Source organism: Sarcophilus harrisii, chromosome 2 (genome assembly GCF_902635505.1).
Source record: "Sarcophilus harrisii chromosome 2, mSarHar1.11, whole genome shotgun sequence".
In the NCBI taxonomy this organism is placed as follows: Eukaryota; Metazoa; Chordata; class Mammalia; order Dasyuromorphia; family Dasyuridae; genus Sarcophilus; species Sarcophilus harrisii.
The window spans coordinates 314045197-314057203 of NC_045427.1; positions in this window are offsets into that span (position 1 = coordinate 314045197).

The following is a 12007-nucleotide window of genomic DNA, read 5'->3' on the forward strand; positions in this document are numbered from 1 at the left end:
GTATGTTGTTGTTTTGTTTTGTTTTTTAAGATATTCCAAATACAATTTTAAATGTTTTCACAAATTCATATGAAGAGTGGAAACACTGAAGAATCAAAGGAATGAACTGTTACTTTAGATGAGGAAAATGCTTCTGTTTAGAGAAGTTGCATCATGTCTTTTCTTCCAGATTGTAACACGTGGTATGTTGGAAGATATTGCTTGGAAAGAATGTTTATAGTTTGAAATTGCCTGCCTTAATATTTATTTTATCTTTGGGAGAAGAAAGGGGAAGTCTTCCCCAGCATACTACATGTCTATTATCAAGAATGATTACATAAATTGAACATAGAAGCAAGACATAAATTTTAGAAAGAAAAATGCACCATTATCAAAATGTTTCTAAAAATTAAACTGTTCCACAAATTCTTTACTTTAGTTTTCTCTAAAACCTAGTTCTTGCCTTTGATGTTTAATTTGGTCTCTCAAATTTTGTTCATACATATTCTGAATTATTTTATATTCCAAAATATTGGAAGAACTTTCTATAAACCAATTTCATGTTTTCCTAAAAAAAAATAACCAACTTTATTATTTACAATATAAAATTCTCACTTTTCAGAGAATGTCTTTCCAAAAACTAACATTATTCTAACTCTAGTTAAATCCCATTTTAGAGTATTGAACTTTTTTAAGCATGAATTTTTTTTTATTACTAAAAAGTGAATTTCAAGGCCTAAATATTGACTAATGATTCCAAATATTACATTCAAACTTTAAATGCTTCATCATCATTTATCAATGCTATTTAACTAGTTTGCTACATAGTATATTACATATTTAGAAATGCAATTATTTTGTGTGTGTTTTTTCAGTAAGTGAAGCATTTCCTAATACTACAAGCACTCTACTAATGGTATAGGGATGCAAAGAAAGTCAAAAGATAGTGCCTTCATTATCGCATATTTTCACTTTGCAAATTGATTGAATTTTCCCAATTCATCTCTAATATTTAATTAATAAGCTAGCATGGCTATATACATCCTGAAAGCAAATCATTTGAATGACATAGAATTAAAGATTTAGTAAACCTGTTAGTATACATAATTGCATGTATATGTTAAAAAGTTTTTTTAAGAAATGTTTTCAAGAATGTATTCATGAATTTAAATTATGAAGTGATTATTATCTAACTTCTGTATATTTGAAAATACCCAAAATACCTCCAATATTTGCCAGTAAGCTACAATAATCGAGAGAACTTCATTCTTGAAGGAGACAAACTATCCACATTATATGTCATTTCAGAGAAGTAAAAGAACTAAATATTTTAAAGTTAAAAATTTCATTTCTTTAATTGAACTGCCAAAAATGCCAGGTTCCCAATCCATATTGAGATTTCAAACTTGTTAAATGAAACCATTACTAATCAAATTATAGTCATACAATTTGGATTTTATTAAATCAACTGACAATTTTAGCTTGGCTTAAAAATGTTCACCAGCTGTTTCTACTCACTAATGTCATGTCTGTGAGCAATTGCAGTAAGTAGCAATAGTCAAGAGAAATAGACTTCCAGAGGTATTTCAGTTATTACTACCCTTATAATGATACTGCTTTTATGCCTAACTTTCTTTAAAATGCTAACCCAGTAGGCCCTGTCTAATCTACATGATTGAATTATGCCCTGTTTTTAATGTGCAATGCATATCCACATACAGATTAAGGAAGAGGTGCTTCAGATGAAGACCCTTTAATGAATTTTCCTTCATATGTAGGTCATGGAATATTTTCTAGAAGATGACCTATTTAAAACAACCCCATTTTCAAAAATTGCATGAAATCCAACCATTTTGGGTAGTTTCCCCTGGAGAATTGGAATGCTTGAAATATTTAAATAATAGTCATTTAAAATAATATATATTTAATAAGAATATTACGATTCTTGGCAGGGGTGAGAGGGTGCCCTTTTTTTCTGCAAAGTACTTTTCTGCCCTCTGGTGGTTTTAAGGAAAACAACTAAAGACAGGATAAGGACTACATTTCTATTTCCATATAATTGCTTAACTGTATGTTACTGCCATTTTAGAGGAAGGTTTAGTCCAGGTTATTTATAGACATCTCTGTTGCTTTAGTGAGGATCTGTGTGGGTGTTTCTGGTTTAGTATGTTATTTAGTAAGAACAATTGTAGCACCAGTTAGCTTTGCAAACCAATGGAAACTGCACTAAAATTAATCATTTAAAATAAGATCTGGGAAGAAATACAATTTTTCCACATGTAAGAGAAAATGTTGAGCAATTTTGAATATTATTGAGGATGCAAAGTAAAATTGGATGTTATTGCAGGATATGTATTTTAAGTTTTAAAGTGCTATTCAAAATACTTGTAAAATTTGCTTTTTTGACATTTATCTAGAATATGAACTAACTGTCCTGAGTCCCGTTCCCTGTAGAATATACAGTCCTCAATTAAGAAAGTGAGAATTGTCTCTGTACCAAATTTTGATCGACTTTTTTATTTAAAAAAAAAAATGATTGCATAAGTAATGTTGTATGGACCAAATAATTAGAAACTCTTTCAAAGGAAACAACATTTTAATGTTTCTTCCTCAGCAGGTGTAGTTGAGGCGCAATGTATCTAATTCGGAGGTGTTTTTGTTTATTTTGTTTTTAATTTGAAACTACATGAGTTGCTGGTGGCATTTTTAAATTCAATTAATTTTTCCAAGAGAATTGCCAAAGAAACTAAATATGATTAGAATAAGAAAAATTACTAGACCAAATTAATAGAAATAGATCTTTTTTCAGGCTCCGTAATGATCCTGATCACCAACCTTGAAAAGCAAATTAGAACAAGCAAATTGCTGTTGAAAAATTCTTTCAGCACTGTGATGTTGCTATTCAGCTTGCCATTGCTCAGTCAGAGGTTTCAGGGAAAAAAAAAAAAAAAAACATTAACAAAGAGAACGTTAAAGCTAACATTTACATCTATTTATTCAAGTGTTCAAAGAATATTAGCTGCTGTCTCAAGTGAATTTACTGTTCTTCAGACTACAATCCAGTGTAGCATTGATTAAAATGACTCATATACAACATTGGTTTATAAAACTAAATGTAACTCAATGTGTTCTTGCTTTTATTAATTAAAGTCATTAAGACGTTTTAAAATTTCATTTTAAAAGGATTTTAGTATTCGGAAATGTGTTTTCAATGAGAAAAAAAATTCTTTAGCTTAAAAAACCTTTTCCAAAAAACCAAGATTCAAGTGAAAATTCCTTTCAATTGCTATAAAGTAACTTTAATTATGGGAATTGAAATACAAAGGAAATAATTGAAAATTATACATCAGACTTAAGATGAAACTATGTTGCTTAAAGTGGATATGTATCAAATACACAAACAGTACTATGGAAATTTCTGCTGATAGCATGCCAAAAGAATTTCTTCAACAGTTAGAATTACCTGAAACTGCTTTTTGAAGCCTAACTGCAGTTGTATAAATTTGTATAGGTGTGATCATTTAAAAGATTTTAATAAATGTCCCTAATAGTGTTACTGTTAGAAGAAATTCAAATAGCAATCGCAAATTCAGGGGTGGAAAGATGCAGGGAAGACATCATCCATTGTGGCTAATTTGAAGCTTATCATTAATAAATGATAGCACAATCTTTGGCACATGGTTGATGCTTAATGTATATTGATTGATTTTGGTTAGTGATATATGAGATTGCAGAAGGGTTAAAATATACCTTTTTTTTTTCTAAATAGATTTGTCCAATAAAACTTGACCTGCTTTATCTTGAGTCAAATGCTTTGTAAGTATACTTTTTACAGACTGTCTACTTGTGAAGAATACTTCTCTATTGTTCCATTTCTATCCATATGAGTCCAAAACCAGACTTAAACACTTAAATTAGCTATGTGACTCTAGGCAAGTCACTTAACTACTGTTTACTTCAGTTTCTTCAATTGTAAAAATGGAGATAATAACAGGACCTAAGTCACAAAATGATTATGAGGATAAAAAGAACAGTACTCTTGTTAGCTGTAGTCTATTCATCTGTAAAATGGGAGCAATGATACCTGCCTTGTCACTCTGAAGAGTACATTTCATCATTCTAACATAACAATGTAGGTACTTCTTTGGGGAGATGGGACAAAGTTGAGATGAAGGATGTGAAAGTACTTTAGTGCAGTTGAAGTCCTAATGAAATGTATTTTTAATTACCTTGCACCTCTAGACTACTAATAGTGCCTTTCCATTTGTGGGTGCTTAATAAATGTTTGTTGAATTGAATTAACATTTGAGTAGCACAGTTACATTTACAAAGCATTTAGTAAGCTAGACAATCCTAGGGAGAATGATGAAAATGACTGCTAAAGATTTGTAAATTATTCTATGTTGAAAGATTTAAGTAATCCATTCAAAAATTATAATTTCAAATCAAAAGAAAAAATTTAAACAGTAAATAAAATTCTATATAAATTTATTGAGCAAAATTGAATATTTTATATTATAAGGAACATCATCTTAAAGATATTTCATATGGAAAGCCATTTTTAAAAAACTTTAATTTGTCAAAATTTAGTCAAATATGAAATTATAGATCCTAAACTAATTGTATTCTAATATTTTTCTTTTTTTTTGTAAGCTCAAGGCCCAATATTATTTAATATGTAAATTTTGTTATATGGAATATTTAAGTTAGCAACACCATGGGAGAGTCTGGAGTCCTTTACTATTGCAGTTTCTCTTCAATAAATGCAGCCTTTTTTATTGAATTCTTTGTTTAAAGTCTGATGCATTTTGAGGTTAGTGTTTACTTATAATAAGCAAGATCTGTTAATTTTGTGACTGAATAATTCAACATTTGTATTAAAATATATATTATATGTCATGTATAATTATAAATATACATCACATAATTATCAAAATAAGTTACATATTAAAATTATGTAATTTTTATTTGAAATTATGTAACATTCAAAATTTGGGGACATACTATTTGTGCATATTCATTGAATACCATTGTCTTAAAAACCCTTGCAATTCATTTCTGGTAAGGAGATGATTTATAAAAATATAGCTTTTATAAATGGTATATCAGTCTATATTTCTTAGTATATCTGGGGAAACTGATATAAATCTTCAAATTTTAGAGCCAGAAAGGACCTTAAAAAGTTACCTAATCTAAGTCCCTCATTTTACAAATAAAGAGACTGAGACCCAGAAAAACAAAAAGACCTGACTAGGGTCACCTGGGATATAAGTGGTAGAATAAGTATTCAAAACAAGTCAGTAAGCTAATTTGAGTCATTTCAGGTGTATCTAACCCTCCTTGACCCCATTTGGGGTTTTCTTAACAAAGATACTGGAATAGTTTGCCATTTCTTTCTCCAGCTCATTTTACAGATAAGGAAACTGAGGCAAACCAGGTTAAGTGACTTTCCCAGGGTCACAGAGCCACTAAATATCAAAGGCTAAATTTGAATTCAGGTCCCCTTGATTCCTAGGCTGATGTTCTACCATAAGACAAACATAAAATGTCAAAATATCCAGTTATATAAGAATTTTATTTTACTAATAAAGAGCAAAATTGTCTGCTCCTTTATGGACACGTTTATCCACTTCTCTTCAAAAATGCACCAAAATAATAGAAGTAGTTGTAAGATTTTGTGATATTTTACCTCATTGGAATTCTGAGGAATTCACGTTAAGTGCAAGTTAGACAGATAGGTACAGTGGATAAAGAACGTAGAAATTGAATCAGTAGTCAGAAAATAATGGGTTCAAGTTCTGCCCCAAACACTTAATAGCTGTGTGACCCTGAACAAGTCATTTAGTTTCCTCAACTATAAAATAGAGGTAAAAATGGCACCTAATAAAGTTTAGCACAACAATAAGCATTGTGAAAACCTAAAAACCATCTAAATGCCAGCTGTTATAATTAAGGAATCCTTTTATTAATCCATTTGAGTGGTATAGTCCCAGAAGCCTAATAAGAAAAAGAGAAGCAGTCTCTCCAATTCAGGAACTTAAATTTTAATTTTAATGGAAAAGATAAGAGATAGATATAGATAACACACAAATGCAAAGTAACTTTGAAGGAGAAAACAGCAGCTGAAAAAGATTGGGGAAAGGCTTCTCAAAATGATACATGAGCTGAGGCTTGAAGGAAACCAAGGAAATCCAAAACAGAAATGAGGAGGGAAAGTATTCTAGGTGTAGATTTCCCCAACCCTTAGGATCTTAGTGGGCTAGAGTTTCTAGTAGTCTTACAAGCTCTATATGGTATACTTCCCTCCCATATATATTAGCTAATGTAGATCTCCCCAGTTTGATATTGACCATTTGATTTCAATTAGTTTTTATACAGAGAAATCCTCCCACTATCTGCTCTGTACAAAGGTAGTCCAAAGTGGTTGATACAAAATAGCTCTTTACCCACTCAAGATAGGGAGGGCACTTCAGGTTCTGGAAGTCCTTTTCTTTCTTCTTGAAGTCTATACCAAGTTCACTGTTGAGTGTGCTATAACCAATGGGTGAATCCTTTACTGAGCTGCCTCAGCTACCTGGTGGATTCACTGATGGACTTGATCAAGATCACTTCTAGGAGTAAAGTAGATTTGGCTACTACTGCTACCAGCTCTGGGACTCTGGTTGGAAAAGTTTAGATTTCCTAGTCTCACTGATCACGTTGAGTGTTTCCATTCAAAGTTCTCATTCACCTATGATTGGGAAATAATAAACACAAGAGGAACAAAGGATATAGGAATACCATGTGTTCACAGACATATGGCAGACAGGTGGATGATAGAAGAACCTGCTTCTGCTCCTGTTCCTGCTTTCAAAGCAATTCTCCTCACTTGAAAGCACAGGTAAGAAGCAAAAAATTATCTCCTCAAACCCTCCCCCCAAAATAGCAAGCTGACAGAAAATAGCAGATACTTGTGGGTGCTCTGAAGTAGGAGAGAACCCTCCATGACACATACCTGGAAGTAGAGTCACAACTTATGCATGAATTGGAAGCAGTCAAGACATACATGACTAGGCTCTCATTCACTGATGACATGAGATAGAGCAAAAGAAATAGGAGACAAGTGAAAAAAAACAGGCAAATCATTATGACTAAACCATAAAGAATATGAAGGAAATAAAGTGTAAGTTGACTGGAAAAGTAACAAAGGGCCAGATTCTAGATATGTGATATGGTTTGGAGTAATGAGGAAAAAGAGAGAGAGAGGCACAGAAGGGACAGAATCAAAAACGGGGGAGACAAAATAGATGTTTTAGTTTTCTCCAGTTATGAAAGTTTGAATATATTAAATTATCACAAAACAATTTTGGCTTATTGTAATTTCTAAGTCAATATATGGTAATATGCAGGTCTGCATTAATTATCTGGGAAACTGAGAAGTTAATTTCTCAGGGTCACATAACCAATACTGTCAGAGGCAATATTTGAATTCGGGTCTTTATGACTTCTAGGTCAGCACCTGTCCTCTATGTTGTGCTGTATCTCATCTATGAATATCTAAATGCAAATATGTACATCTCTATATACATTCCCACTTCCTACTGCCAAATTTAGAACTTATAATCTATTAGGTGATAGGGCTAGAAAGTTTGTACCACATATAAAGTTTAGGTTTGATAAGCATATTAATATTTTTAAATGGCAGAAAGGATATTTTAATTATTTAAAAGAACACTAAAGCAGTTTAGAATCATTTGACATTGATTACAAATATATTTAAAATAGTTCTAAGGAAATCTATTAGGTAAGGTTCGTTACCAATAATTCTAATTAGCTACAGTGCCTGAAAGTAATAAAAATGTTTAAATTAAAAAAAAAAGATTCCATATTTTAGAATGAGGTTTCACTTCAAACTAGTTAAGTTTTTAGCAATTATGACGAGTATATGTGGGACCAAGCTTTCTTTCTATACTCAGCACATGTGAAATGTGCCCTTTGATTAGCATCTATAGTACTATTTGAAGAGCACTATTGTGACACTGTCTCTCAGGCTTATTGTGAGCCTAAAGTCTTGGCTCAGTTCATTATGGTTGCAACTGCCTGGTTTGTTGTCTACATTCTTTCCCAGACATCCACAGTTATGCCGCATTGCTTGAGGTTATGCTTCAGTGAATCCTTACAGCATTTTTCCTGCCCTGCCTCCTTTTGGTTACCCCACTTCAGGTCACTATACAACAGCTATGTAGGTATATTATTATTGTCCTTTCATCACACATGTCTAGTCCAACCTAAAGTGACCCTTTATTGTTGTTAGATTGGCTCCATCATTTTTATGACTTTCTATGATAGCCTTTTTTCACTGGGAAAGGATTTTCAGATGTCCAAAATGACAAAGTAAAAAAAAATTAAAGCTTTTTTTTTAATCATTCTGTTTCATGGGAAGGCTTTTCTCAAGAACACATTCAAATGTAATAGTATATTTGAGTTAAACAGACATCGTCATACAGATCAGTCCTTTCATTCTACAGATTTGGAAAGTGAAGTCTAAAAAGGCCAAATTTAATTTCATTACCATTTATTAAATGCATACTATATATAAAGTATTATAGTAGATTTGGGGATTTGGAGATAGAAATGTTTATTATGGTAGAAGAAAAAAATATTTATGTTCCATGTTAAATTCTATAAAATGTCTTCCTCAGGTATGTGGTACAAGTCTAATTGTTCTTAATTAGCAGATAAAGAAACTAAGGCAAAGAGATTAACTTGGCCAAAATCACATACCCAGTAAATATCTGAATGAGGACTTGAACACACAACTTGTGACTTCCAATTTGGAAGAACAATGGTCTTAGAGTCATAAGTTATGTGTTCAAGTCTTCAAGGTGAACCACACTTTATATATGCCAGTAATTATAATATAGTATAGAATATGATTAAGTATATAGTAGAGGAGTTAGGATGAGAAGTCAGGTTTACAATATAATCTGTACTTTTAATTATAGCGTTAGACCCTCTGCTCTTGATTTGGAGTTCATTGCTAGACTGAAGAAAAGACTAGCAGAATGTATTTGAAAGGAGGCTTTAATAAATAGAAATATGCGAATTTAGAGGTTTTGTAAAAGTTTGATGGTTCATCATTAAGGGAGGACTAAGAGATGGCTAAAATTGTACACAAAGCAGGTTAAAAAATGCATTGGGTATTTTTCAGCTGAAAGTGGGAGTTAATAAAAATGTATATAGGAAAATCTATAGGAATAGTAAACAGATGCTGATATCACCATACATTACTAATATAGCACAATTAATCTCTGTTAGTCTCTTTCCATTATTTTGCAACTAACTTGTTTCATGTAAATCTTCAGACTATTGATATGGGAAGCAGTTACAAGATGAACTCCTAATTATAGTATCTATTATCAATTTAATTGAATTGATGTCAGGCAAGGAAACTAATTCTTTCAAAATATGTTCCAGTGAGTATTTTAAAGTTCAAAAGATTATATTTTAATTTCAAATGATTAATATTCATGCTATATTGCAGTAGCTTTGGATCATCAATAAGCAATATTAAAGTCCACTTTTAAAGATCACGATTAAAAGATTAAACACATCTATTAAAAAATAGAACTGGGAGTTTCATCAGAAATTTATCTTCAAAATTTGCTGGGTATATAAAACAAATCCCAAAGAATAGGAGTTACAATGATGCTATCCTATCAATCAAAGAAAAAAAAATCCCCAATATCAATAAACACATGAGGAAATTATTCTGTGTTTAAAGTAACCATACTCAGTGAATCAATAATTCATGTAAATGTAATGTAATGAAAAAATAAAAAAATATAAAAATATGTGTGTAATGTATAATGGCATGACATCAAAATTCATAGGGGAAAATTGGACAGACTTGTAAAATATAACTAATAGTAAGAGATTCTAGATTCCTTTCAAAACAGATAAACATAAGGAAGAATATAGAACTAAATGAACTACAGAAAATTCAGCAGTCAAAAATCTTTGCTGTTGTCTGAATTGGAACATGAAATAGAACCCCCAAAAAAGTTATGGTCTATTTCAGACCATAACTTCAAGAAGTAGTTAAAAGAAAAAGAAAAAAAAAACCTGATACAGATAGCACAAACAAAAGCACAAACCTAAATGGAGATTTTATGAGTGCATTCTGACAATGAGTAGATCAAAGAGCAAATCATAAAAACATTTAATAGCTATGTGAGTGATAATGATGAAACAACATACCGAAATTTCTAGGTCTCTGCTAAAGCAGTCCTCAGAGGAAAAAAATCTTATCCCTGAGAATATATAGTAACACATTATTGAAAAAAAAGGAGATAAATGAATTGAATATGTAAAAATAAAAATTTAGAAATAAAAAATATATAATCATAAAAGAAGAAATCTTGAAAATTTGAAGAGAAATATATAAATTAGAACAAACATAGAACTAATAGATAAAATCCAGGTCAGAATGATAGATCAAATAGATGAAAGCTTTCAAGCCAATTAGTTTTAGAATTGAGCCCATGAATGGTCATTGAACCTCCAGCCTTGGTGAGTTAAGGAGATTTGGTCTTAAAAAAAAAAATCCAGAACACCATATTTCAAGAAATTATAACTAAAAATTGCCCTGATTTATTAGAACTAGAGGATGAAGTAAAATAACAAGAATCCATCAGTCCCCTTTATAAAAAACAAACAAACACAGGAAAAGCTTTGAGAATGAAATGGTCAAAATTTAGAGTTTCCATTTTGAACAAAAATGAAATAAAATAAAAAATAATACCGCAAGCATCCAGAAAGAAGGAAATACCATGGAACCACAGTATAATACAAGGCATGACCCCTTTCTATGATAACAAGTCAACTCAAAAAACATTTATTAGCTATTTATTGGGTGCCACACACTGTCCTGGGGATATAAATAAAGCAAGAAAAAAGATAGTGCTGGCCATACAGGAGTTTACATTTATAACTAAAAAATATTCTAATTAATACCTATATCACATAAATTATTTTCAAAAATTAATTTTAAAAATTCATCTGAATTCCCCCGATAAAATAAATTCAGTTCTAATACATAAAGCAAGGAAAGATAAGCCAATGAACTATTGACCAATATAATTAATGAATACTGACTCATACAATTAGCTATGCTAGTCTGGTATGAAGAGTCAGGAATTTACCCAGAAAGATTTCATTATAATTACACTGAATTTATTTCAACGATATACGTTCAATATTAGGAAAACAATATTTCACATTAAAAACAAAATTATCTAAAACCCATAAAATTATATCAGTGAATAAACATTTAAAAATTTAACTTAGGTCACTACTACTTTATGATTTAAAAAACTGTACAAAATACAAGTATGAGGAGATTTTTAATATGATAAAGAATTTTATATCTAAAATTAAAAGCTAGTATTATATGTTACAGAGAAACATCAAAAGCTTTTTGTTTTGGGCTAGACCTAACTCATACTGGTAGATCTGATTTAGAATTGCAATGAAATTTACATATACATATATGTGTCCCATTTAACAGCAAAAAGAAGATACTATACAATGATACAGTATTGATACTAGATGGATGAATCCCGTCATGATTGCATTTGCCATGACAGCATGCCCCAAATGAAGAAAATATTGATTCATATGGCAATAGGGAGACCATTTATCCCAAATAGCCCGTTCTCCTTAAAAGATAGGCTTTTTTATGCTTAGGAAATCGAGAGAAGCACATTGATGGTTCAAGCTGTAGTCCCCTAAACCAATTGTATTTCCAAATAATTTCATTTCATTTTGAGGTGAAAACTATTATAAGGTATGTAGCTTAGTAAATGTTACAAAAACTTAGCCTATATGGAATAAAGACTCCTACAATATCCTACCCATTGGCAGAAAAGTCTTAAAAGTCTTCTAGAGGATCTTTGATTACTGAAATTACTTTAGAACTCTTATGAAGCAGCCTTGAATTCAGGAATAAAAGAAACTTAGCATAGGCAGTACCCAGAAAGGAACTTAA